Source organism: Pelecanus crispus, chromosome 1, assembly GCF_030463565.1.
Source record: "Pelecanus crispus isolate bPelCri1 chromosome 1, bPelCri1.pri, whole genome shotgun sequence".
NCBI classification, from domain to species: Eukaryota; Metazoa; Chordata; class Aves; order Pelecaniformes; family Pelecanidae; genus Pelecanus; species Pelecanus crispus.
In genome coordinates, this window is record NC_134643.1 from 133,974,264 (window position 1) to 133,998,368 (window position 24,105).

The window sequence follows — 24,105 nt, forward strand, 5'->3', positions numbered from 1 at the left end:
ACCCCGGCTTACGGGAGCTGAGGAAAAACCGGCGGGACGAGCGCGGGGGCGGCGCACAGGGCCCACCCCGCGGGGGCCACCCCACGGCCCGGCGCCTCCCCCGCACCGGCCCCGCCTCCCGCCGCCGGCTGCTGCGCGCCCCCAACCCCCCCCCCCCCCCTTCCTCCCCGCCGCCGCCAAGTCTCGCGAGGGCGGGGGCCGCCGGCGCGCGCGGGCCGCGCCATGTCGGAGCCTGGTCGGCGCAGGCCGGGCCCCTCCCCCCGCCGCGCGCCCGGCGGCCTCAGCGCCCCGCGCTGAGCGTGCGGCGCCGCCCGCCTATCCCGGAAGCGCTTCCCGGCCGCGCGCCGCGCTCCAGGCCCCCCCTTCCCCCTCTTCCCCCCCCTTCTCCCGCCGAGACCCGGGGCCGCCCGGAAAGCGCCCCCCGGCCCCCCCTCCGCTCCGCGCGCCCTCACCGGGGGGGGGCACGCGCCTCTCCCCCCGCCCCTCGCGCCCCAGGAGGAGCGGGGGGGCCCGCGCGGGGCGCCTCGCGTGCCGCCCCCCTCCAGCCGCCGCCGTCCCGGAGGCCCGGGGCAGGGGCGAGGGGCCGGGCGGGCGGGCGGGCATGCAGCCGCCGGAGCCGGGCCCCCAGCGCAGCACGGTGAGGGGGGACAGCGGCGGGGGCGGGGGGGGGGGGCTGCGTCTGGGGGCGGGCAGGGCTGCCCGCTGGCGGGGCGCCCCCTCAGGGCGGAGCGGGGGGGTCGAGTGGGGTTGGGGGGCGATACCCCCCCCCCGTGCCTCCCGGCGGGCGGTGGGGTGACCCCTGGCCGCCCGGCCAAGGGGGCGGCGGGGTGGGAGCGGGCTGGAGCCGGCCGCTCCCTTTGGCGGTGCGGGGGGAGGCGGGCTGCCCCGCAGGAGAGGACCCTACGGGGGGGGGGGGGGGGGGGGGTGTGATCCTGCGGGGTGTGCGGGGGCCGGGGTGTGGTGATGGGAGGGTGCTGGTGTTGGTCCTGGCTCTTGTTTTGCTGCCGCACTCCCACGCACCGAGCAGAGAAAACTTTGGTCTTTGTTTTTGGAGCCCTTTGGAGAGGGGGGGCTGGTTGACTGCCCGGAGATCCTGTGCGGGTGTCCGCTTGGCGGGGGCTGTGGTGTCTGCTGGGCCACAGATGCTGCCCTTGCTGTGTGGAAAAAAAAAAAAAAAATTAAAAAAACCCAAATAAATTCACAGGTAAAAGAGCTGCTACTGCCTCTTCGACATGTTGACTGCAGTATGATGCTGCTGCTGTTGTGGTTTGGCTCTGGCGATAGAAGGCCCCCAAAGGCAACAAGGCCTTAGTTGTGCTCTGTCCAGAGTCTTGTCCTCGGGTCGGATTTGAGATCTTATCGGTTGTTTGTATTAGCTGTTGGGAAGAATAGCTTGGGTTTTCTTTGGGCTTGTTCTTTAATATAGGTGGATATGGTGGATGGATGCTACTCTTATTTATGGCTTGATACTGTTCCAGCGTTAGTCTTTGTGCAGTTGGTGTGTTTTTCCCTCGTTCAAACATGACTTGTAACGTAATACTGGCTGTTCTCTCCCTTGCTTTAGCAAGGAGAAAACAAGGAAAGGAAAGGCAGTTGCTTAGATGGCTTGAGAGTAACTATACTTTGGAGTTTGGTAGAGAATCCCTGTCACCAAAAAAATGGAATGGCCCAGGTATGCCACACTGGAAGGTAATGGAAAAACTTAAAGCAAGACACTATGTTCAGGTAAGTATGCGTAAAACTGCCCTTGAAGGCTTTGGTGGTAACTAATTGGATGATGCTTTTAGTAGTCTATTCATATCTTTATAGCTAATGAATGCAGTAAATATTAGCTAAAAAGATAGCTATTTGTAATGCTTTTCTAATAACTACATTTCAGGATTTTTCAGCTTGATGTTGTGCAGTAGCTTTCCTTTTCCCCTCTTCTTCCATTCGAAATAAATATTGAGAGTGGATAGGCCAACCCATCCTGCTGATATATTGATAGGTGCCTGTTATTTTTAGTGCTGGTGTTCACTGTTACCAAATTGAGTAGTAATTGTTTATAGGCTTATGTTCTGTAACAGGTCTGCTTGACCAGTTCTGTTTTCAGAGGGCTTAGTATAAAAGAACTCTTAAAACTTACAGGTAAAGCCTGCATGGTCAAAGGTCAGTGTCTGTTCTGATAGCTTTAATTTTGTTTTCCAGATCTGTGAGAAGAGCACTTCTTTCTTCTGCCCCTTGTCAAGTATATTTTCAGTTAACATATTCCATGCAAAAAGAAGAAATGTTAAATTCATTTCCTCTCAGTAGTGAGAGAGGAACAGGATTCTTAAAAATAATGTATTTCACAACATTTGTTAAAGCCTGCCCTTTGTCCTGTCTTGTGAATGGTGTCAGTTGATAGCAGCAATCTGAAGAATGCCGTAACAGCCTGTATTAATGTATATATAGACTGTCTCAGTTCATCTATAAAACTACTTTACTAATGTGTGTAAAATTTGATACGTTAGGATAATAAAATCAGCATGTAAGTCTGCCTTTAATCTTAAGTCTTCTGGTTTAGGTACAGTGAGTAGGATAAGAGTGATGGATGCATATTACGAAACTGTACTTTTATGATGTATTTTATCTGGCTTCAGTTCATAACCTTTACTGTAAGTGATTGCAGATAAATGTAAAGAGGCTATCGTGAGATCTGTGTCCATTCTTCCTTGTTGTTTCCTGGATCTCGCTGAGGCTCCTTTTTCCTTCCATTAGTCGTCATCTCAAGGAGGACAAGATAAGTTGAACAGGTGGTGTGAAAATGTGGCGTCTTTTCCACCCAACTGTGGTGATATGTCTGTGCTGATATTTGTCCGTTGAGTTGCAGCGGAGTAATGGTAAATGGTAATCCTAATGGTGAAGGATTCCATTGAAGTTGTCCAAGAGAATACATTTAATAAGATTCTTAAGGCTACCCAGTAATAGCTTGTCTCTTTCTGTCCCCTCTCAAAAATTATGTAGTGCTTACATGAAGTTAAGTTTTTGTTTGTGCTGGTCTGTGGATGCTTTCCCCTGACTTTAATCCTGTGATGATTCATTTTGTCTGTATTTTTAAATAGCGCAAGTAGCCTCAAAGTATGACCTGCCAAAGTATTCTTGGTTAGGGTCAGAGTTATATGTTTCTTTATGTACTGCAGTACATAATAAATATTAAACTTAAGAAGATGTTTTATTGAGCTTTTTTCTAAGAGCTGTATCTTCAAGTGGGATGATAGTTCAAATCTTTACTTGTACAGCTGCAATGTTTTAGCAAAATCACTAACAATACAAGCAAAAGCCTTTGATTTACTTCTTTGACATCAAAGATATTTTAGTAATGATCCAAACATTGAGTAAATGATGAAATCTAGTAAATTTGGGATAATCTCAAGTCTATAATGTATGCTTAGTCATCCCACTCAACTATGGTATGACACGTTTTGCTCTAGGAGTGTCTGTATGATGCTCTTCTTCCTGCTGTTGTGAGCTGAAGTAGGTGCAGTGCCTGGTGTGTATGTACCTGTGTGTGCACGTATAAATGTAAGTAAAGGTGTTTTCAGTGAGTTACTTTTGTTGTACGATACAGTTAAAAGGCAGGTGACAAATGGAGAGTGAAACTAGGAGAGAGTTTATACAAAGCCTCAAACTTTTTTGTAAGCACCTTTTGGACTACCTTTGAATGCAAGTGTTTCAAGTTACAAGGTAGAAATATCTATGACTTGTGGTTTTGCAATATTTTTTCCTGTCCCTGTTACTGTCTTTACTCAAACAGAAAAATAAAGCTAAACTGGAAATTGATGGTGCTGCCTAGTGCAGTATACTGATAGTCGGGTATTAGTTTCAAATCCCTGCCAAACTTTTCTGGTATTATTTGTCTTTTTTTGCAGGCTGGAGCTATCCTTCAGTTACCTAGATAATGTAAATTTTCTGTAGACTGTTATTTCTCTATGGGAATAATAGACAAAAATAGTGTCTTAAGGGCGATATTAGCTGTCTTGTTCTTCTGAAAGACCAGGAATCATTTTGTTGAGATTGAATGTGTGGTGATGTCATGGTGCCGACTTGCATGTGTGAAGCATTCTTTCTAAATGGAAAGATGAGAGTTTGGAAATACTTGTTTAGACTCATGTATGCAAATGTTGAAGGTGTTGGTTGAAAACATTTCCAGAATAGATTCTTGTACTCTGCCAAACCTTCAAGTATCAAAGTTGTCCTTTGAAAGGCTTTCAAATTGTGAATATACTAGTAATACTATGCAAATTTGTCTCTCTAGCTTCAGACAAACGATATAAGTCCGACCTGACAATGTAGAGGGTGGTTCTGTGGTACTGAGTATCTGTTCTGAGTATCTCTTATTCTGTATGAGGTGGTTGGTTGGTCAGCAACTTCTGTGCTGTCAGTCAGTGCTTAAAAGATGGCACTGTGGTATTAGTATCCAGAAGACTCGTGCACAACTACCAGAAGAAACATCAGTGAAGCCTTTTTATTGCCATGAGAAGCTGAAATTCAGTATGTAATGAGAAGGTGAGACAAGGTTACAATGCTGCTAATAAACCATACAGATCAAGATGGGCAGTGAGTTCTTAATGTTTGGGGTTTTTCTTGTTCTTTTTCTCTTTTTGAAGATGAATTATACTAGCTAGATCACACTGTGTGCGTGTGTCTCAGTTTAATGTCAGAGTGGAACTAACATTTCAATATTTATACACCCCATTAATTACTATGTTGAACGTTTTTCCCTCTTCAAGTGCTGTTTCATAATAGCCAACAAAGCATGATAGTGTAAAAGTGAAAAATGCCATCTCTGTTAAGGTAATGTACAGCTTTCTCTTCTTAAGAAGCAGCATTAGTCCTTGAATTCCAGGTGGCCTTTATTTTATTCAGGGCCTGAATTTAAAGTAGTGGTATTTTAAAAGCATATTCAGTGTATTACCAGGCTGCCCCCTAACCTAGCTCTATTGTAAGGAAAATTACTTTTCCTTTTGCTCTTTCCAGAGGGCCGTATAACGCAGGATGGCTTAGTAAGCAAACAGTAAAGCTGCAGAATAGAGATAAAGGTCAGTCTCCTGTAGCAGTGTTCAGTAACCTGGCTGTTACAGCTTAAGTGTAGATGTTTTCCTACCTGCATGTGGGCTTGCCGGTGGATAATTAAGAGTGTTTTCTTAAAAACACCTTTCAGCAAATTTTGTTCAATCAATCACATTCCACACTCAATGCACTTTAATGAAATACTTGCTTTCAAATGAAACTGTATATCCACTAAAGTGTATATTAATTTGAAAAGTGGATCAATTTCTGTGAAATCATGGTTGATCTAGGGATCCTTTTAGAAAAAGAATTCCAATGGTATCAGTATTTGTCTTGGCAGTTGTGGCAGAAAAAATTGGATACTTTTCTGAAATGTATTCAGTGTTGACTGTTTCTTGTTATCAGATTTGGTAACAAGATCCATAGCAATGCTAGTATTTTAATCTCGTTGCAGCTTCAAGCTTTCATTTTTCCCTTCCTTGGTTATGTTCTAATGTAATTTGTCCTGAAGTCTCATCTGTTTGAACAATTGGTGCTGGTTTACAATGTCACAACTTACTGAAAATAGCTGGCAAAAGGCTTGTTTCGTTCTGTGTATGTCATAGCATTTGTCACATTGGTATAAATCCTCAAGTATAATTTTTTTTGTTCCACGGGGAGTTTGTATACTTCGGCTTAACGCAAGCTGTGGACATTTATTCCTAGCACTTGAAAGAGTTATGGATTTGTTTTCTTCTTTGTTTTTTGGCATTGGACATGGGATCAATAATAGTTCAGAGCAAGCAGAGGGGGTGTTTTTTGTTGGGTTTTTTTCTTTTTTCACCTGGATGTTGTGAAAGTTCTGAAAGGAACGTAAAATGTGGCTTTCATGTTGATATTCTTGAACATCAGCTTGCAGAAGTAGTAAGCCAGGCACTAGGTCTTTAGTGGAGCATTCCTGTTGTAATGTGTCTGCCTGCCTTTCCTGAAATTCTTAGGATTATATTGATGGAATAGTAATTCTCACTGTAATGCTGCTAATGTCAGATCAAAAATGACATGTCTAGATAAGACAAAGTGTTAATTTTGGTACAGTTTCACCCTGTTGCTTCATATTTTCTCAAAAACTGTTAATAGGATACATTTCTACTAGGAAGCATTTCTACATCAAATATCATCTTTCTTCCCACTGATGGCTTGAAGGTGGTAAAAACCTTTTATTATTTTCTGGGTAATTCTGCTGAAATGCCACTTTATGTCCTTTCCTGGTACAAATCAAGTTTTTGCTGCTAGGTGACCTGGTAGTGTACAGATGTGACTTCAGTAATCCTGGAATTGCTGAGCGAGTGTTGTAACTGAACTCAGAACACTTACATGAAATTACATTTAAAACCAGACATTTTTTGTCACTGCTGTTGTAGATTAGCATGGATTTTGCAACTCATTTGTAATTTTTAAATGGACAGCGTGGGGTAACAGTTATTTTAGTCTGGGTCTCTACTTCGTTTCCTGCTGTTAGGACAGCATTGTGAAAATGTGGTTATAGAAGGTTTCTTGCTGTTCCTTCTTCATGAGCATCAGTGTTTTATGCAGGTATTTCAAAACAGGCCTCACTTGGTCTGCAAATGCTTCATGTGTTGTGAGTTTATGAGCTTTTGGAATAACTGTTCAGGATGATGTGCGCAGTTTCATACTTTCTCTTGCTTCTATACTTGAAGACGTTAGCCTTCGATGTGTACCGCTTTCAGTAGCAGGTAGTGATGGCGAGGTAAGTCCCTGTTCACATCCAGCTTCCTTCTGTGTTGGTTTGAGCTTATTAGCCTTTTTTGTAACAAACATATTCTTTTACTGTTGTTTTCTTGGCATAGTCATTTTAAAGGAAGAGTGGACAGAAGGGGAAAGCAGTTTCTACCGTACCTGTTGCAGCAGAATTAAGTTTATAAATGTCAGAGTGTAGACCCTCTTAAATGAAATCTGCCTCTCTGCTTTTGCAGCCCTTTCTATAGATACAGTAAATGCTTCTTTTGCTTTAAAGGAAGTTCCAAGTCAAGTGAATGTTCTACGTGCCAATCCTTTTCCAGATCTGGGAGTAAATGAGGCTGAAGGTAGCCTTAGGCCTAAGAGAGCCCTAAGTAAGATCAGCTTTTTTGATCTGTCTTTAGAAATGATCTTCTACTGTATTTAAAAAACAAAAAAGAGAGAGAGAGAGAAAGCGTCAAAAAGTCGCCAAAGTGTTGAAATAGAGTTCCTTCATCTAGGAGTAAGGGGTCTGTGAGAGGGAGATGAATTAATAGTGGCTTCTGTAGAGCACAACTTTAAGCTTTCCAAAGACAAGAAAGAAATTTGCTCTCAGCAACTCTGTACAGCAGGTCTTGATGTTTTTAGTACCGTTAACGGGATGTCATCTTCCTATAGCAATGTGGACATTGAGGGATCTTCACTGATCTTTCCTGTTGTTACTCAGCGAGGCACTAGTACCAACAACACAGACATTGCTGGTACTGTGACAAACAGTACTTCTATTTCTGGAGGAACACCCAGTCACTTGAAAGCTGCTTTTCCCTAACTGAGACCACTTTCTGTAGAAGTTGTAACAAAAATGCATGACAGGTCTCCTAAGAGCATATGTTACCCAAGATGTGATCAGGGCACAGAGGCAGCAGCTTGTGTTGTTTGGTTCTTAGCTATACAGTTCAGTTCTGGGCTTTTCATTTTCAGAAGTCCTGGTGCAGTTTGTTCTCATGTACATCTGTTAGAGGTCAAAACGCAGCGTTAGTGGACAGGTGTCTGATGGAGGATTCCCCTCCTGGAAACAACAGAAAAGATGAGGGAAGAGCTCCTACTTCTCCCACCTTTTAAGGAATCCATATCTTCTCAAAGAGAAAATTCTGCTTACTCTTCTGGTGGTTGGGGGTGGTGGAAGAAACTTCTTATTCCTAGTCTTGGGCTCACTGAAGTGGTTCCTGTGGGGATTGCTGTTCATGGACTTGATATCTCCAAGAGGTGGATGAAGGGGAAGTGGTGCTAGGGAACCAGCAGGAAAGCATCAAAAGAGGTTTGACTCTATTCTTCTGTGAATTCAGTTTAAAAAAAACCCACAAAACCAAACAACAAAAAACCAGTCCTTTTCTGTTTGGGTTATTTTTTTCCCCCTCCATTGACTCCTATTAAAATCTACATCATAGATCATTGTTTAGTCCATCTTTCTGTAAAGGAATCTAAAGAATTATCTTGGTTTTTGAAAGGTCCAAAAGAGAAGGATTTTGTAAATACTTAAGTAGAGTGCTAGAAGAAGAGGGGGGGGAGGTTTAGGTATTTTTTCTTTGATTCAGGAGGGAAAAAGTAGTTATGGCATTAACATTTTAGTATCTCTTGTTCTTATGTTTTTATTATGTGATAGAACACAGATGCCAGAAAGTACAAATGTGTCTTATGGTAGGAGTTGTGCCCTCATGACAGTGGCAAATTTCTGCTTTGGGGCTACTCTGAATAAATTTGCCTAAGCATAGTCATTGGTCTTCTGTATCCACTTGTCCATTCACAGAATATTTGAGTTTAAGCTTTGTCAGTAGTAGTTTATAGTAAAGGCTACTGATATTTTGAATTAGTTCCTAAATACTGCTTTCTGAACTGAGCATGTTTATATAAATTTTTTACCACTGTTGGTTGTATTGCCATCAGTAAAAATGGTTATGATGACTGCCACATGCTTATGTAAGCTGCACTCATTTTAAAATGAAACTAGTTATGGTGCAGGCTATTTAGTGTGTTCAGAAAATGAAAACTCTACATCCTTGGGGGGGAATGCATTTAGGCTTGCTTAGACCTTTCTTTTGTCTGTTTTCCCTGAGTCTTGCTTTTTTTTTTTTTTTTTTTTTTCCCTGCAGTTGTTTTTTTGGGGGTGGTTCTTTTTTTGTTTTGTTTTCCCAGAAAGTGTATGCTGTACTTAAACCTGTAGGGCAAGTTATTTCTGTGTGTAGTAGAATTTGTGAATTATATAAACCTATTGCATAATCATAAATAATCTGAATTTTTATTAAACTATAAGAAAAGTCAAGCAATCAGAAAAACTTGATGTTTAGGATTATTTGTTCATGAGTAGCGAAGAAGAACATTGAATTGCTGGAGCGTGTCCAGAGAAGGGCAATGAAGCTGGTGAAGGGTCTGGAGCACAGGTCTTACAAGGAGTGGCTGAGGGAACTGGGGTTGTTTAGTCTGGAGAAGAGGAGGCTGAGGGGAGACCTTACCGCTCTCTACAACTACCTGAAAGGAGGTTGTAGTGAGGTGGGTGTTGGTCTCTTCTCCCAAGTAACTAGCAATAGGATGAAAGGAAATGGCCTCAAGTTGTGTCAAGGGAGGTTTAGACTGGATATTAGGAGAAATTTCTTCATGGAAAGGGTGGTCAAGAATTGGAACAGGCTGCCCAGAGAGGTGGTGGAGTCACCATCCCTGGAAGTGTTCAAAAAATGGGTAGACGTGGCACTTTGGGACATGGTTTAGTAGGCATGGTGGTATTGGGTTGATGGTTGGACTGATGATCTTGGAGGTCCTTTCCAACCTTAATGATTCTATTCTAGTTTTACTTTCATTAAAAAATAATCCAGCCACCAAGCCAGGAAACATAAAGTTAATTCTTACTCTACCCTTAACTGCTTTAGTGGTGGACTTGGTAGTGTTAGGTTAGTGGTTGGACTGGATGATCTTAAAGGTCTTTTCCAACCTAAATGATTCTATGACCTATGATCCCATGTTATGTAGTATGAACATCTTAGTTCCTTGTTTACCTGATAGTATGTATAGTATGACAGAATGCTACTAGAAGACTATTCAGTAGACAGGTATTCTACAAAAAAATTTCTGGACTTTTTGCAATATTCAGGAAGAGTTGTGGTGGTTATTTCAGGAATGCATCCTTAAAAAGCCATTAAATAGTTGTATTGCAATTGTTTTAAACAGTATTTAACTAGGGTTCCTTTAACGGTTTAATTACATTGCTGGCTATGAAAAAAAGAATGCTTAAACATTAAATGAGTTTCCTAAGGTGTAAACCTCAAGATGGAATTATAATAGTTTATTATTATGCATGTATTTGAGTACATATAATTTGTGCTCTTTTTATGAAATAGGTTACGGATAGTCAAAGATGAGTAACTTCTGAATATATTAATATAATTGTAAAAATTTCTGCCAAATAACTTTTTAGGAGGGATCTGTGAGGATTGAAAACTTCTTGGGTGTTTGATTTAATTCTTTCGTGACACTAGATTAAACTCATATCACTTCGATGCATCTCATATTAAAATACTAACATTTTTCAAGTGCAATATAGGTATTTTGCATCGTTTGCCCTACTGTTTGGGTTATTTTTTCTGTTCTGTGATTCTTCTGGTTTGCTAATCCCTGAAATGCATTCACAACTAGTCTGGATGGATAGCTTTGGTTTTTCTGTCATCAAAGCTAAGAACTCTTCCTGATTCCTCCAAATAAAAAAGAAAATGAAGACTTGGAAAGGCAGGTTTTCAGGGAAGTTGAGAACAATCAACCCCTCTCCAACGTTTAGGTTCTTGACTTGCTTGAATGTAGATCATTTGGATTTCACAGGGTTACTGACTATTCTGTCATTTAACCTTGAAAATAAGACTTCTAGAAATGTTATCAGTTTTTCTTTAGTGTCTAAAACACGAAGTATGACTAACCAGATATATTGGTTGCAACCAGAACTATTGGTTGCATAGTTGGTTGCATCTATGAGGTGCCTGTGTGTCCCAGAAGGAAATCTCTTAAACAGAATCAGATTTATGACTTGGACTGCTGTCATAGTGGGATACTGTATTTTGTAATAGTCTTTTCTGTCTTACCTAAAGGGAGAATCTGCTTGTGAAATCTTATTGTGACCATTCTGATGTAACACTTCTCCCTCTCACCCCTGGCTGCCTGCTTCTGTTTCAATGTTTTGTATCCGATTATAGCACAAGGTTTCATGGGGTTTTGAGGTGAATCAAGGAACTGATCCAGATTGAGCTAGTATTTAGGGTTTGTAAATCAAAGTTCAGCTTTAATGATGTTGAGTTCGCCATTTGGTCCCTAAACATTTGTGCTAGTGCATTGGGAGGAGCAAGCATTCAAAAGAAAGGAGAAGCAAATTCTTTTTTCAGAAATATTGTATTTTTGCTGGTTTAAAGTGATTATGAAACAGTCAGGCAAGACTTCCTATGTGATAGTTTTCTCTTGTGGAAACACCCAGAGTTTGTGCTATAGCTAAGCATTTTATGCTGATAAATACTTCTCTGGACAACGATATTTTTTTTTTTCCCTTCAAAACTTATTTCCTGAAGTTAAAGGGGTTTTGTGCCTAATGCTCACTTGTTTTAATTTCTAAGAGTTCAACAACAATAGCAAGATTGCTGTTGTCTGTTTGTTTGTTCTCAGTTGTGACACCGTGTGTTGGAGAAAAAATTGATGGATTTGGATGTTTAGTATTTCTTTTCCCTTGTAACTGCCTATTTCTGTCTCTCTGCATGGAAGGGAAGTACACAGCAGCCCTATGATCCTTGTTAAAAAAGTTTGTTAAAAAAAAAAAGTTTGTAAAAAAAAAAAAAGCTTGATATTTGGGTGTAGTTATGTTTGTAATTTTTGTTGGGTTTCCCCCCCTCTTCTGTTAATTACTTTGCACTTCTGATGTTTAAGAATTTATTTTCTTCTCCCCTTTTTTCTGGAAATAGCATTCAATAGCACCTTAATCAGAAGTTCTAATATTACCGAATTTACTGGTAATTTAAGTCTTGACTGACTCCCAGACTAGTCTAGGTTATGTCTATTCTATTATATGCTCTTCTCTAAAAGAGACATAGTTGTTAACACTAGTAATTTAAAAACTGACTTAAAATGTAAAATATATTTGAAAGTTCAATTTTATTTAGGTAAAAGCAGTTGTATGTACAATTACATAAATTTGGAACATGTAATTTTGAATTTGAGTAATGAGATTTCCTTTAATGCTTTGGCTCTTATTTGAAAGTAATCATTTGAATTTTAAAAGTTGCTTTTTATAACAAATTACTAAAAATTCTCACCTTGCATACAATTTAAGCATGCTTGTTATGATTCTTTCGTGATGGTGTTCAATTATTGACAAGTTTGGTGTACACAGATAGTCAGTACTACAGTGTTTGATCTTGTAGCTTAAATGTATGCCTGTTTTTCTTTATGTGCAGTTTCTGTTTATTCTGGAATCAGTTGAGTTGATTTGAGTGCGTATAACTACATAAAGAATGTATTTACTCATAAGCATACTTTGAAATGTGTTTATTATAAAAGCAGTGTCTCATTGGAAGAGTATTTTGTCTGTGTCCAGTTAATTTACTTTTCAAATATGTAGAAAGTTGCTCATCTGATCAAAGTGAATGGTTTGGTGTGAAAACCTGACAAATCATCAAAGTAACAGGGATCCTGTATTTGAGCAAGTATGTACAGAGTTGAATGTACTTTTTTTTTTTTTTTTACAAGTGTTCAAATTTGTGTGAAATTTATTTTTAATTAACTTGAAAATTAGACAAAATATGTAATAAGATAGTTGAATTAAGAGTAACTCCACAGGTTAAACCGTTACACAATGATGAGGAATTAGTGGGCCTAAAGTATCCAAGGTCTCATGTATACCCTGAATGGAGCCTAGTAATCCTTGGCAGAAAAATTTGCTAAAATACTATACTATTATGTAAATCTGGTAACTGGGGATTCTGGTTCTCAGGTGAATATTGTTTTGAAAAACATTCCACTCTCTTTTTAGCCAAGGAAAAAACCCAAACTTTAAACAGTACTGAATTTGGTGTACTATAATGGAAAACTGGTGATGTGAAATAGTTGTTAAGGTAAGAATCAGTGACTTGAGTATTATAAGGGTTTTTAAAAAAGTAAATTTTTTTGTGTGTGTGTTTTAAATCTGATGCTGAATCAAAGGAACAGGCATCTTACAGAGGTATGGAAATATTTAATTTGCATATTTATCCAGCAATAGGAAGGAACAAGAGAATCTGCATGTGTTCTATAGTCTGACTTCACAGGTCTGTTAAAGTATTGCTCATTTCATCTGGCCATTCAGGTATTGAAAACCAAGTTCTGAATACGCAGTCCTATTTAGCAGAATTATTCTTAAAATGTACTTATCCATAGCATTTTAGAAGTATGTTTATATCTAATTTTCAGATAGGTTTGAATTCTGTTTCAAAATACAGTAATAGTGTTTTATTGTCCAGAAGTGTAGCATTGCTTTCCATCCTGTAGGGAAAGAATGACATGGGAGAGCAAAATAGATACTCTTCTGAATAAGGCTTGTGCTTAAGCAGCACTATAAATGTCAAAGATTTTCAGCTCCTTCCTTCTCCTCCCTCTCTTCTAAAAGCAGAGAAAACTCAAAGCATACACTTGAGTCCAGGTCATGCAAATGCTTTGAGTTGTGAGTTGTGAGAATTCTGAAGAAGTCACTGGGCTGTTTGGTTAAGCAGAGGGTGTGACTACTCACACTATGATTTTGGAATCAAGGCATCAGATTACAATGTTATTTTAACATATTTTTGCTTTCAACTGCTTTTTTGGTTCTGAAATGTAAAAATCGGTCACTGTGCTGCTTGTGTCTAGGGCAGACACTCATTGGCTTCAGGGCAATACTCTGGTGGCAGTGTGTTTGACTGGCAGGGGAATGACTTAAAATTATTTTAAAGTTTAGATTTTTCTGCTGTCTAACCTCCTGTTGTGTACAAGACAGCATTTGATTTGTGGGGAGATACAAGACCTTGATTTTCTTCCTCTGTTCTCAGCAAGTGATGCTTTTCTAAGACTCCAGGGATTTAGACCAAAAGACCTGTGTTTCAGTTTGAAATTCTTAGTGTCTAAATGAAGAGCTGGGCATGCTCCATATTGTTACTCTACAAAACATATGGACACTGCCACTTCTTAACAGTAAAGAAATTGGGAGATTGGTTAGAGAACTAACTTAATACCACATCTCCTCCTTTGCTGCAGCATCTAAGCAAAGAAACCACTGTACCATATCAGGTGAAAGACCTTCAAGTTCTTGTAGGTTGCATCTGCAACCACTCAAACTCCTGGATGGGTATCTGTTGCACTCTTCTGTTCTTTTGAAGGCGAATAGCACTCAGCACAGCACAAATACTAGGGCAATTTTAGTGTAGTGTAAAGAATGTTTCAAGCGGTTCTTCTGCTACTCCTTTACCAAGTTATCCACAAGACCCCATATATCCCATAAGAATGGAGAGGTCTGTTAAAACAAAAAAGGACAGTGCTTTTGGAGGATGCACCTACCTTGAGCTGCTGCACAGCATCATCTTGTTTTAGAGAAGTGAAATAATCTGAACCTCTTTAAGGGTAGAATGAGTTAGTAACTATTTTAAGTTGAAGCTGTCTTTAAGCCCTATTTTTTGGGTTTTTTTTTTTTTTTGTTGTTGTTCTAAAGCAGGATTATGAGGATAGCTTCCTAAAAGGGAAATGAAATCAGAGCAGTTTATCCTACCAGCCTTAATAGAGTACAGTAGAGCAGATCAGTGTGGAAATGATCTGGCTTTAGAGAGATGCTGATTGCTTTAAGTGTTTAACATGCATGTTTAATTTACATTTGGAAGAGTATTTGTCATATAGAATAAAAATAAAGTATTTTAAAAAATGAAGTTGTGAATACAGCCTTTTGGGTGAAATGCTTTGAAAAGCCAAATACTACTTATTCCTGAAAGCTTCAGAAAGTCTGCTTCATTCATTTGTCCCATATTCAGATTTATACCTATATTCTTCTGTAGCTGTACTAGATGACCTGCGCATCACTTCACCATCAGACAGCCATGCAGTGGCAACTGTGGAAAGACTGGCTAGTAGTAAAGGTCCTCTTTCCTTTTAATTTTTTATACTGTAAGCCTGACTTTATAAAGCCACAGAGTTGTTTAATATGTTGCTGCTATAGCTTGTGATCACAGGCTCTGTGAAAGAGGGCTCTAGCTCCTTCATCACAAAATCTGTCTTTTTATACCCAGCTGTATGTAAAAAAGTCATGCGTGCTCCAGCCAGGAATTGTGTTAATCTCATCACTTGGATCCGAAATTTTCTGGCCTGGTACCAGACCAACAAAAATAAACGAATGTTATGACTGGTGACCTGAATACTGACAACCTGCCTTTGCAGACAATGTCGCTGAGTAACCAAGGTGTCAGGACTGCAAACAGTTTTCCTTAACCTACCAGTCATGACTGAAAGCCTCTGAGAGAGAGGTGAAGCAGGGTCTTAGGAATCAGTTTGTGCTGTTATATAGCTATGAGCGACCTGTGAGTGACTGTAATTCATAAAGCTCCTATTCTAATGTTACATTGTTAGAAAAATCAGTTACCAAGCCTGTCTTCTGCCCAGTGCACACAGAAGACCATGAAAGTTACTTGGCAACATGAAGCGGAAATTAATACCGTTTGTGAAAAAGTTCAGTGTTGGTGGCTGCCCTTTTACTGCTGCTATCTGTAGTTTCTCAGCCTGCCCTCTCTGGTCTTAAAACACCTGATTTGTTGCCAGGCTCTCTGTAAGGAAGAGATGCTCTAAAGCTTTTATCAGGTAAAGCTGCTGGATACTGTTCAAGTCCTTTGAAGCTGTACAAGAATTTTGGCAGTAATGCATCAGTGCATCTTAGGATGAACAGTTGTATTCATATTCTGGTCTTTCCATTATCTGTTTTGGCTTGTCCTATTTCTGGCCTAAGATTATGGAACAAGAGGGTCTGAAATATCTAGACTTCCTCATGGAGATTTGCTATTGAAGCAGTTCCACAGACAGGGCAGCTACAGCTTTATCTGTCAGTTGTGTAAACATTACCTTACACTACCAAGGTTTCTCTCTGCAACGGTTATAACATAGACTTTGCTTACGGAAAGACGGAAACTCACAGCTTTCCTTCCACAGCTTTTTTTGTATCCTATAAGTATTTTTTTATAGAGAAGGCTGAAGCCAGTGCCGAATCAATGAAAACATTTTAAAATGTCTGCACTTTTATAGTATCTAAGGCACATCTCCCCAGATAGCCAGTCTGGGGCTAAGCAGAGATAAAGTTTTTCATCTTAAAATAATGTTAATAGAAGATGAATGTGACTTTAAAAGAAAACAAATTTGGAGAAACAAAAATCTAATTTTAAGGCACTCTTTTTCTTTTTTTTTTTCCTCTTGCTTTGGGGGCAGAGAGAGAGATAAAAAGCTCAATCTAGGTTTTATATGACATCTGTATATATACATATATTTAAGTGTATATATATGGCTGTATATATATCATGTTGTTGACACATGATGTTTTTATTGTCAGGTATCTTTTCTGTTTTGCTTGGAAATTGGATACAGGAATTCCTCAACTATGGCACACACTCAAGCATCTATAGATGTACACGTATGATGACAGACAACCTCAATGTATTAATATGTTATAATTATGTTGGAATTAATATCTATAGATAACATTATATTAATTGTATTTATTTTATCTGTAACCTCTTAATATGATCTCTTTTTGTGACACCCTTATGGGTGGGTATTCATGCAAAGACTTGTCAGAAGATACAACAAAATAGGTAAGGTTCGTGTTACAGTTCCTTATCTTAACAAATTCTTCTGGAGTGATAGAAGAAGCAGGCATGCTGCATAACTTATCCACCATATTTCATAGTGATTAGTAATGTCAAAGAAATTTATGCAGTCAGGCTCAGGCCACCAAAGCTTAATTCACAACTTCAAAAGTGGAAGTTGATGTTTCTGGTGTGTAGGGAGTACGTGGTTCGTATTTCTCTGTACTGTTTGATAATCTTTTGCATTGCTCTGTATTGATTCCTGTCTGTTCCTTGTTTTTTCTGTGTCTACTCTCTCCTTGTTTCTGTCTTATTTTTTGTTCCCGTTTATATGCGCCTGTCCACTTCCTTCCTCTGTGTAGAGTCATATCCTCCATTGGTATGTGTTTGCTGGGGATCCTGAAATGAGGTTTTCTCATCCCCTCACTCAGCTCCATTTCTTTCTATTCTAGGGTTTTTCTTCTAGTTTAAGGTAGCCAAAGTAAGGAGAGGCTAGTAGTAGGCAGTCCAGAAACAGTGTTGCATAGGTGTTTGTGCTTCCCAGTACCATTTTCTTTTCTTTCTCAACTGGTCATCTTGGGTAAAAGAGTTGTGAATATAGTATGCAGGCAGTCTTTGCAACAGATGTTGCTTTTTGCACTGTTGTCAGTTATATGGGCCACTAATAAACTTATACGGGTCATTTAAATTGAAAGTAATGCTACTTAGTATCTCCTTTTATCTCTGCAGGAAAATGAATACTTCTTTACAGGTATAAATATGCTTTGCAATCATTTTCTTATTGATGCAGGAAAAATGTGAAAGTTTAAGGTGTGTTACAGAGAATGTCTGTGTCTTATCCTATAATGCTTTTCCATATATACAGTTACCAACAAAACAGAAATCTTTGATTCAGTCAGTGTATTCAATACAGAGTATTTTCAAGGTTTCTCATATAAAAATTCATCGGAGACTTAACAGAGAAATCGTACAAGTCTGGTTATTTTTAACTGTTGTAACAATTACTGTTAGGCATTGCTAAGGTCTGTCAGGGATATTTCAGAAGCAGGAAACCTGATGTTTAAACAGTTGATTTAGAACTTTTTTTCCTCTTTCTGCCTTAAGAATGGCTTAATTCAAATAGTTCAAGTTTTCTTTGGTAGCATAAACAATTAAATTTTATTTTTTAAAAGTTTCTGTTGTGGTAAATCACCTATCCTTTGGCTAACTCATAGCATGACTGACTAAAAGGAGTGAATGTAAATTTTGTAGTTCTTGCACATCTTCAGCTGATTCTGAGAGGATGGCTGAGCTTTTACTTCACTGTGAATTGTTTGCTTAGGCACCCAAGTAAATAAAATAACTGATAAAAATTCAAAGGGTATAGCCCTGAATGCATCAAGTGCAGCAGTGTGCCTTTTATGGAAGTATCAACAGGCTCAAATGACTAACGTGATTATGTTGCTTTTACTCTGCAAATGGACAGTAGTTTCTTCAGAGTTATTGATAGCAATTAATTTTTTTAGAGCAAACATTTTTAATGGGGAGAAGCCCAAATCAAAGTGAGAAGGTGAAGAAAAGTGAGGGAGGCATTTACGCTAATTATGTGAATAGCCATTTGAATGTGTAACAGTTGATTTATGAGTGTAGGTGATTTTAAATTTTACAAGTTCTATGTGGTAAACCAAATGACAGTTTGGTTCATATTTTTTTTTAAATCATGACTGTTGTCTTCAGTCTTTTTGAAACTTCTGGCTTTACTGAATACTGCTCTGAACTCCTGCAAAAGTACATACAGTGTTTCATTTTATGGAAGTCTTTTGTGGAAGGACTCATTGTATTTTGACTGGTGTAAATAAATATATCTTGCAACAAAGCTTGTTCTGAATGTCTTGCAAGTGAGTTCAAAGCATAGCAATGAGTTTGTGATGTAAGAGCAGGAGCTAATGCTGAGAATCACTTACCTTGTGTAGGAGCTATCAAACAGCTCTTAGGCTGGAACAGCGTTAAATTCCTGTTGAGCTGGTTGAGATTCAAACTGGTGACCTGCAGATAACTTTTCCTCCATAGCAATACTCCGAGACATGTCTTCTTCGAGAAGTGTTAATCTTGCACTTCTGAGAAGGAAGCTAACTTTCTGGAACAATCTGTGTATTAAACAGTAGTCCAGTATTTTTTGCAGTTTGTTAGCTAAGTATCTCTCTAGTATAAACCTCAGCTTCTAGTAATTGTTACACCTGGAAATATGAATAGCAGACTGTACTTAAAAAAAAAAAAAGCTGACATTTACTATCCATGGATCGTAGACCTTTTCCCCATGCATTATAGTTTATACTTGGTTTCATGTTTTCTTGTATCCTTTCTGGCTCATTTTGATTCCCAAAATAGCATATAATGGTCAAAAAATTTTTGTATCATTATAAAACTGCTTGTAGCAGGGCCAATGCTTAGAGTTTATGAATTGGGAAATCCGACAGTGTGCTTGTTCACTGCAGGTTTTTTTCCAGCCACAGGCTATATTTCACAAACGTTCAGTCAGTAATCGTAGATTGTATGTCCTGGTAAGAAAGGAAGTTCATAGTCCTCATAGCTTTTGGTACTAACGTGGTACTTGTGATAATCTCAGGATTATCTGAGAGGCATACAAACTCACTTGTGTTTACAATTTTTAGTTTCACGTAGTATTCTGGAGAACTCTTCTGGAAATTGGTACTTGTTGCATAGTAGCATCATTCCTGAACTGTCTCACTGCCTTGAAAACTTACTTCTCTTTTAACTTTGTTATGTAGCAAGAGCTGCTTCTAGTTGCTTCTTGGAGTGGGAGAACCATAAATTCCTAACAAAGTATTTACTAGTATCTGATATGGCCTTTCAATATATAAAAGAGGCTTATAAGAAAGACGGAGGGAGTCTTTTTACCAAGGCCTGTAGTGACAGGACGAGGGGCAGTGATTTTAAACTGAAAGACAGTAGGCTTAGATTGGACATAAGGAAGAAATTTGTTGTGGTGAGACACTGGAACAAGCTGCTCAGAAGTGGATGCCCCATCATTAGAAGTGTTTAAGGTCAGGTTGGATGGGACTTTGAGCAACCTGATCTAGTGGAAGATGTCCCTGCCCTTGGCAGGGGAGTTAGACTAGATGATCTTTAAAGGTCCCTTACAACCCAAACCATTCTATGATTCTGTGATCTACTTGGTAGAGGAATTACTGGCCAAGAATGTCTTAGCTACTTGCTAAAATGAGTATCATTGTTCCAGTTAAGTAGTCGTCTCATTATCATACAGTTTTTAATATCTCCTGGTGTAATGTACCATGTAGCTATTAAAAGTACGTTATACTTTGTGAAGCTTTGACTTGTATATAGGGTAGAGATAATTTTCACTCCTTTTCTTTTCCTTCCAAAGCAGTGGAATAAATAAGGTCTCTTATTGTCAAATACTAATCCTACCTTAACAGACAGAAATTTACTCGTGATTAAGGCCATAGAATGTGTGACTTGTTTTGAAAATGTTAGATCTTTACAGAGCAATGCTTCTAACTCCTTTTCTGCCTGGCAACTTGGTGTCTCAGTGCCTGATGTTTTTTTTTTTTTAATCTGTGTAAACACTAAGCTGTTTATATTGTTCCTGTGACTTTTTAATGTGTTTTGTCATAGGTGGAAGAGAAGAACAGTAGAAAGATAGCCCTTGTCCATTTACATGATGTTGATGGCTCATAAGGATGACGGACTGTAATGAAAGGGGGGAAAAAAGCAAAGCAAATGCCAAAGCATACAAAGCAACACAAAATACATGCCTAAGAGGAAATAGTGGTTGATTATGATTTTTGAATTTTAGTAATAACGTGTATTATTAACATGCTTGCCCACAGACCACAGATGAAACCTTATTATACTTAAGTCCTATTTCTAGGCAGTGTCACTGTTGTGCCAAAAATGGATTTCCTCCATCGAGGTTTCTCTTACCTCAGAATTGCATATTGCTTTTGTGTGATGAAGACATACCACACTGTATCATGATATTCCTCATTTATGGAATCTGTGGAAATAGTTTCAAACATGGATAAAACGCATCATTGTTTAAGTTTAAGCTAATGGGGGATGGGGAGAAAAAAAGAGAAGGAATGTCTTCGTTGCTTTACACTCCCATTCCATCAATGTGAGATAATAGTATTCTCATCATGCTGGTTTTAATGAATTGCATTCCATTTCAGTACTCCAAGCTGTTCTAGGCCATCAAATGACACATCTGTTTAACTATTGTATGGCTGTGTAACTATTGTATGGCTAAATGGTCAGGGATATCGAACCAAGAACTGTCAGGTAAGCTTGTGCAACTTTACCATAATAGAAGAGGCCAATTGGTCAGCAGTGGTAGCTTATCAGCTTTATTTTTAATTTTATTTTGCTGTATACCTCTTTATTGTGCTTCACATTGTCCTCCTACCATCCAGGAGCTTCTATGAACCTGTTGATCTTCTTTTATACAAGTGAACGAATGTTCATCAGAAGACAGCTTGCCAAACCATGAAGTTGCATTTTTAGTCACATAGCCACTTATTCAGAGCATTCAGCATGCTGAGCTCAACTTCAAATATTGACTGCTTTTCTTTCACTTTGTTGAACTTAATATGTCCATATGAACTGACAAAGCATCTTTAAATTCTATTGTACTTGTCTTTCCTACTCTGTGAAGCAGTACAGTCCCAAAGCTGTGGGATGTATCGCCCTGTAAATAACAAACTTCTGTAACAAACGGTCATTGTGATTTGTGAGGTGGGAGAGTTGTTCTTAGCTATATGTAGTCCTAAAAATTATTTTAGCTGGACTGTTGCAGGGAAAAGTAATCCTTGGTTTTTGTCATACATCATGTTTAAACAGAATGAGTGTGTAACTGAAGATGGTTGTGAGGAAAAATTGCTCTCTTGGCACTGTTAAAACAGTTCAGTTTCTCATATTTCTGAGATTTTAAGATCTTCCAGCTAGCAAATCTTTATAAAGGTGTCACATTGCCATAAAGGTATTTGCCTTCCTTTTGCTGCAAGAGCAATCCAAAGTCTTTAGCTGGATTGATGTGAGTGTTCTGACATTTGTGGGATGAGTTGGTTAATTGCTTTTGGTTATTTGAATGGTTAAATAAATGGAAACTTAGTGTACGAAATTGTTCTCTTTATTATTCCCAGTATCAGTATAGTGCGATGACTTTAAACCATTTACAGTCAGTTTAATATTCTACTGCAGACACCTTTGAATTAATCCTACAGTGGTTCCAGAGGCTGCTCAAGGATTAGAGGTGAGATTACGTGATTGCATCTGCAGCCAGGTCACATGCCAGGCATGTTTACAAGGCTATAATTGGGTGCAGATGCCTATTAAATAGTAGGTATGTGTGGGATGGGATGTTAAAAGCGGTGTTTCTGCTTAGTTAATCCTTTGTGCAAAGCAACTCAGTTTGACTCATCCTCTTCAAATTTCATGGTTTTATACAAACTTATTTACAAAAATGTTGCTATTTAACAGCTTTTCTGCTGTATGTTTGCAGTCATTGTAGAAAGCACCACAGTAATTATACACCTTAACATCTGCTTCAGTATTGAAATACAGAAGTGGAATTGGAATGTGATCATGTAGTAATGTAGACTTTGGCTGAAATCATATTTATTTGTTAAAACCACAGTGTTAGGTAAAAACCAAAAGATATTAATACCTTGTCTAATAAAGTGCTTTCTAAATCTGTCGGCTGAGCTAATTCAGTTCTTGTCTTCTCATGTTTTACTATTGGCATGCAGCGTATGGAGGGTATTCTAGCATTTGGAACCGTGTAACCAATGTGTCAACGGAGATGTGGAAGGTATAATCATATCAGTGATAGAGCTGGCTGCCTATAATCAGTTTGTCCATCATAGGTTTCAGAAAGAATTTTTGTAGAGAACAGTATCGCATGGACTGTGGGGAAGTGATGTCGAGTTTGAAGCACAGTTTCAGTTCTGACCTCTTGCCGGTGGTGTACGTTCTGAGCTCAGCTGACAGTCAGCTTTCTTGCAGTGCCACAAGCATGTTCTCTAACTCCAGTATTGACAGTACTTGGCAGAATCTCCATCCTCATTTAGTGCTGTTCATACAAGAATAGCTTCGGTTCTTTTGTTCTGAGTCCGCTTCAGGTGAAGGTACATTTTTGTATGGCTTTAACCGATCAGTTGGTTTACCTGTGCTGAAAAGAGGGAGGTGTTATTCCTGGTCCTGTTTTGGGGTTTTTTTTTTCTTTTTTTTTTAGTTGGTTTAGCAGGTTGAGTTAGTTCAACTGAGTTGACTGGAGTGGGAATAAAGATGGAGAAAGCTGTTCAGTTGTGTATGAGTTGTAACTTGCTGCAACTGATCTCACTGCTTTTTCATGCTGTCTTATATGCAGTAGATCTTGGCATCCTTGGAGGAATGTAGCCAAATCTCTAGATGACTCTGGAGGCAGTGGAAGTTTGTCCACATCTGTTTTAGAAGCTAAATTGACATCTACCCCCTAAGCAGTCCTTACTTACAGGGTAACTTCATTCAAGAAACTGTAACAAATGTGTAATTCACTGAATAGTTTTCTATTTATATATGTTTACATGTAAATAAAAAACTTGAAATCCTTTCCCAGTAAGACAGTTTCTAGGGACTTAACTTGCCTAAGTTTGGTTTTTTTTATTCCCAAATAATAATAAATGCTTTGGACTACTTGCTGAATTTGAATGCTGAAGCTGGAATAGGTGATATTTTACTTTTGTGAGAGGTAGAATGTTTTCACCATCTTTCTTGGGCCATAGGGTTTAATAGATACTTCTAGTAAGTAGGCTAATCTTTTAAATGCAGCTTAAATCTTTGTTTCTGTTATAGTAGTACAATGAAATAATTTTCACAGTTGGGAAAATAATAGATTATTTGCAGAATCTGTTATGCACTGTGCCTGGTAAAGGAGAACACTGTAGTTTAGTACCTGGATGACTTTTTGTTAGGATTATTTCCATACTATAAGACATCTCGAATTTAGATATCTAGAAGGAAGTAGTCATGAAACATGAATGTCTAATGTAATATATGTTATTAATAAGCAACTAATTTTTTCAATTCTACCTAGAAAAAGTTGTGATCTATATAAAACTTTTTCATTTGCTGAATACTTTAGTAATATTACTTTGTAGAGCAAGTCTAGTAATGCTAGTTTTTTTCAAGCATGAATGGTCCATGTTCTTCTAAAAGGCTTTTCAGACTAGAGCAGATTTTTTTTCCAAAAGATAGAATAACTTATTCTTGAGACCAACTTCAACAAAATAAATGAGTAGGAAAAATGCAAAGACAAAACTGAAAAAGTAATTTCAAGAACTGTAACTAACATGACCGAAACGTCTCATGGATTGAAATGACTTCAGGAAGGAATATAATTCATAAGATGCACTCGCAACTTCTTTCCATTTAATAAATAAGTTTAGAACAAAAGATTTAAAATGTCACTCGGGTTCAGAACTCATGCTGTGCAGCC

General features: G+C 38.9%; 1 protein-coding gene across 1 annotated transcript in view; it reads left to right on the forward strand.

Moving 5' to 3' along the window:
- The first annotated feature begins 611 nt into the window (after nucleotides 1-611).
- TAB3 (TGF-beta activated kinase 1 (MAP3K7) binding protein 3) overlaps nucleotides 612-24,105 on the forward strand; it is a 48,967-nt gene continuing 25,473 nt past the window's right edge. Inside the window, exon 1 of the mRNA XM_075719894.1 lies at nucleotides 612-637. The gene's annotated coding sequence lies outside the window, so the exon portion shown is untranslated. The remainder of the gene's footprint in view (nucleotides 638-24,105) is intronic.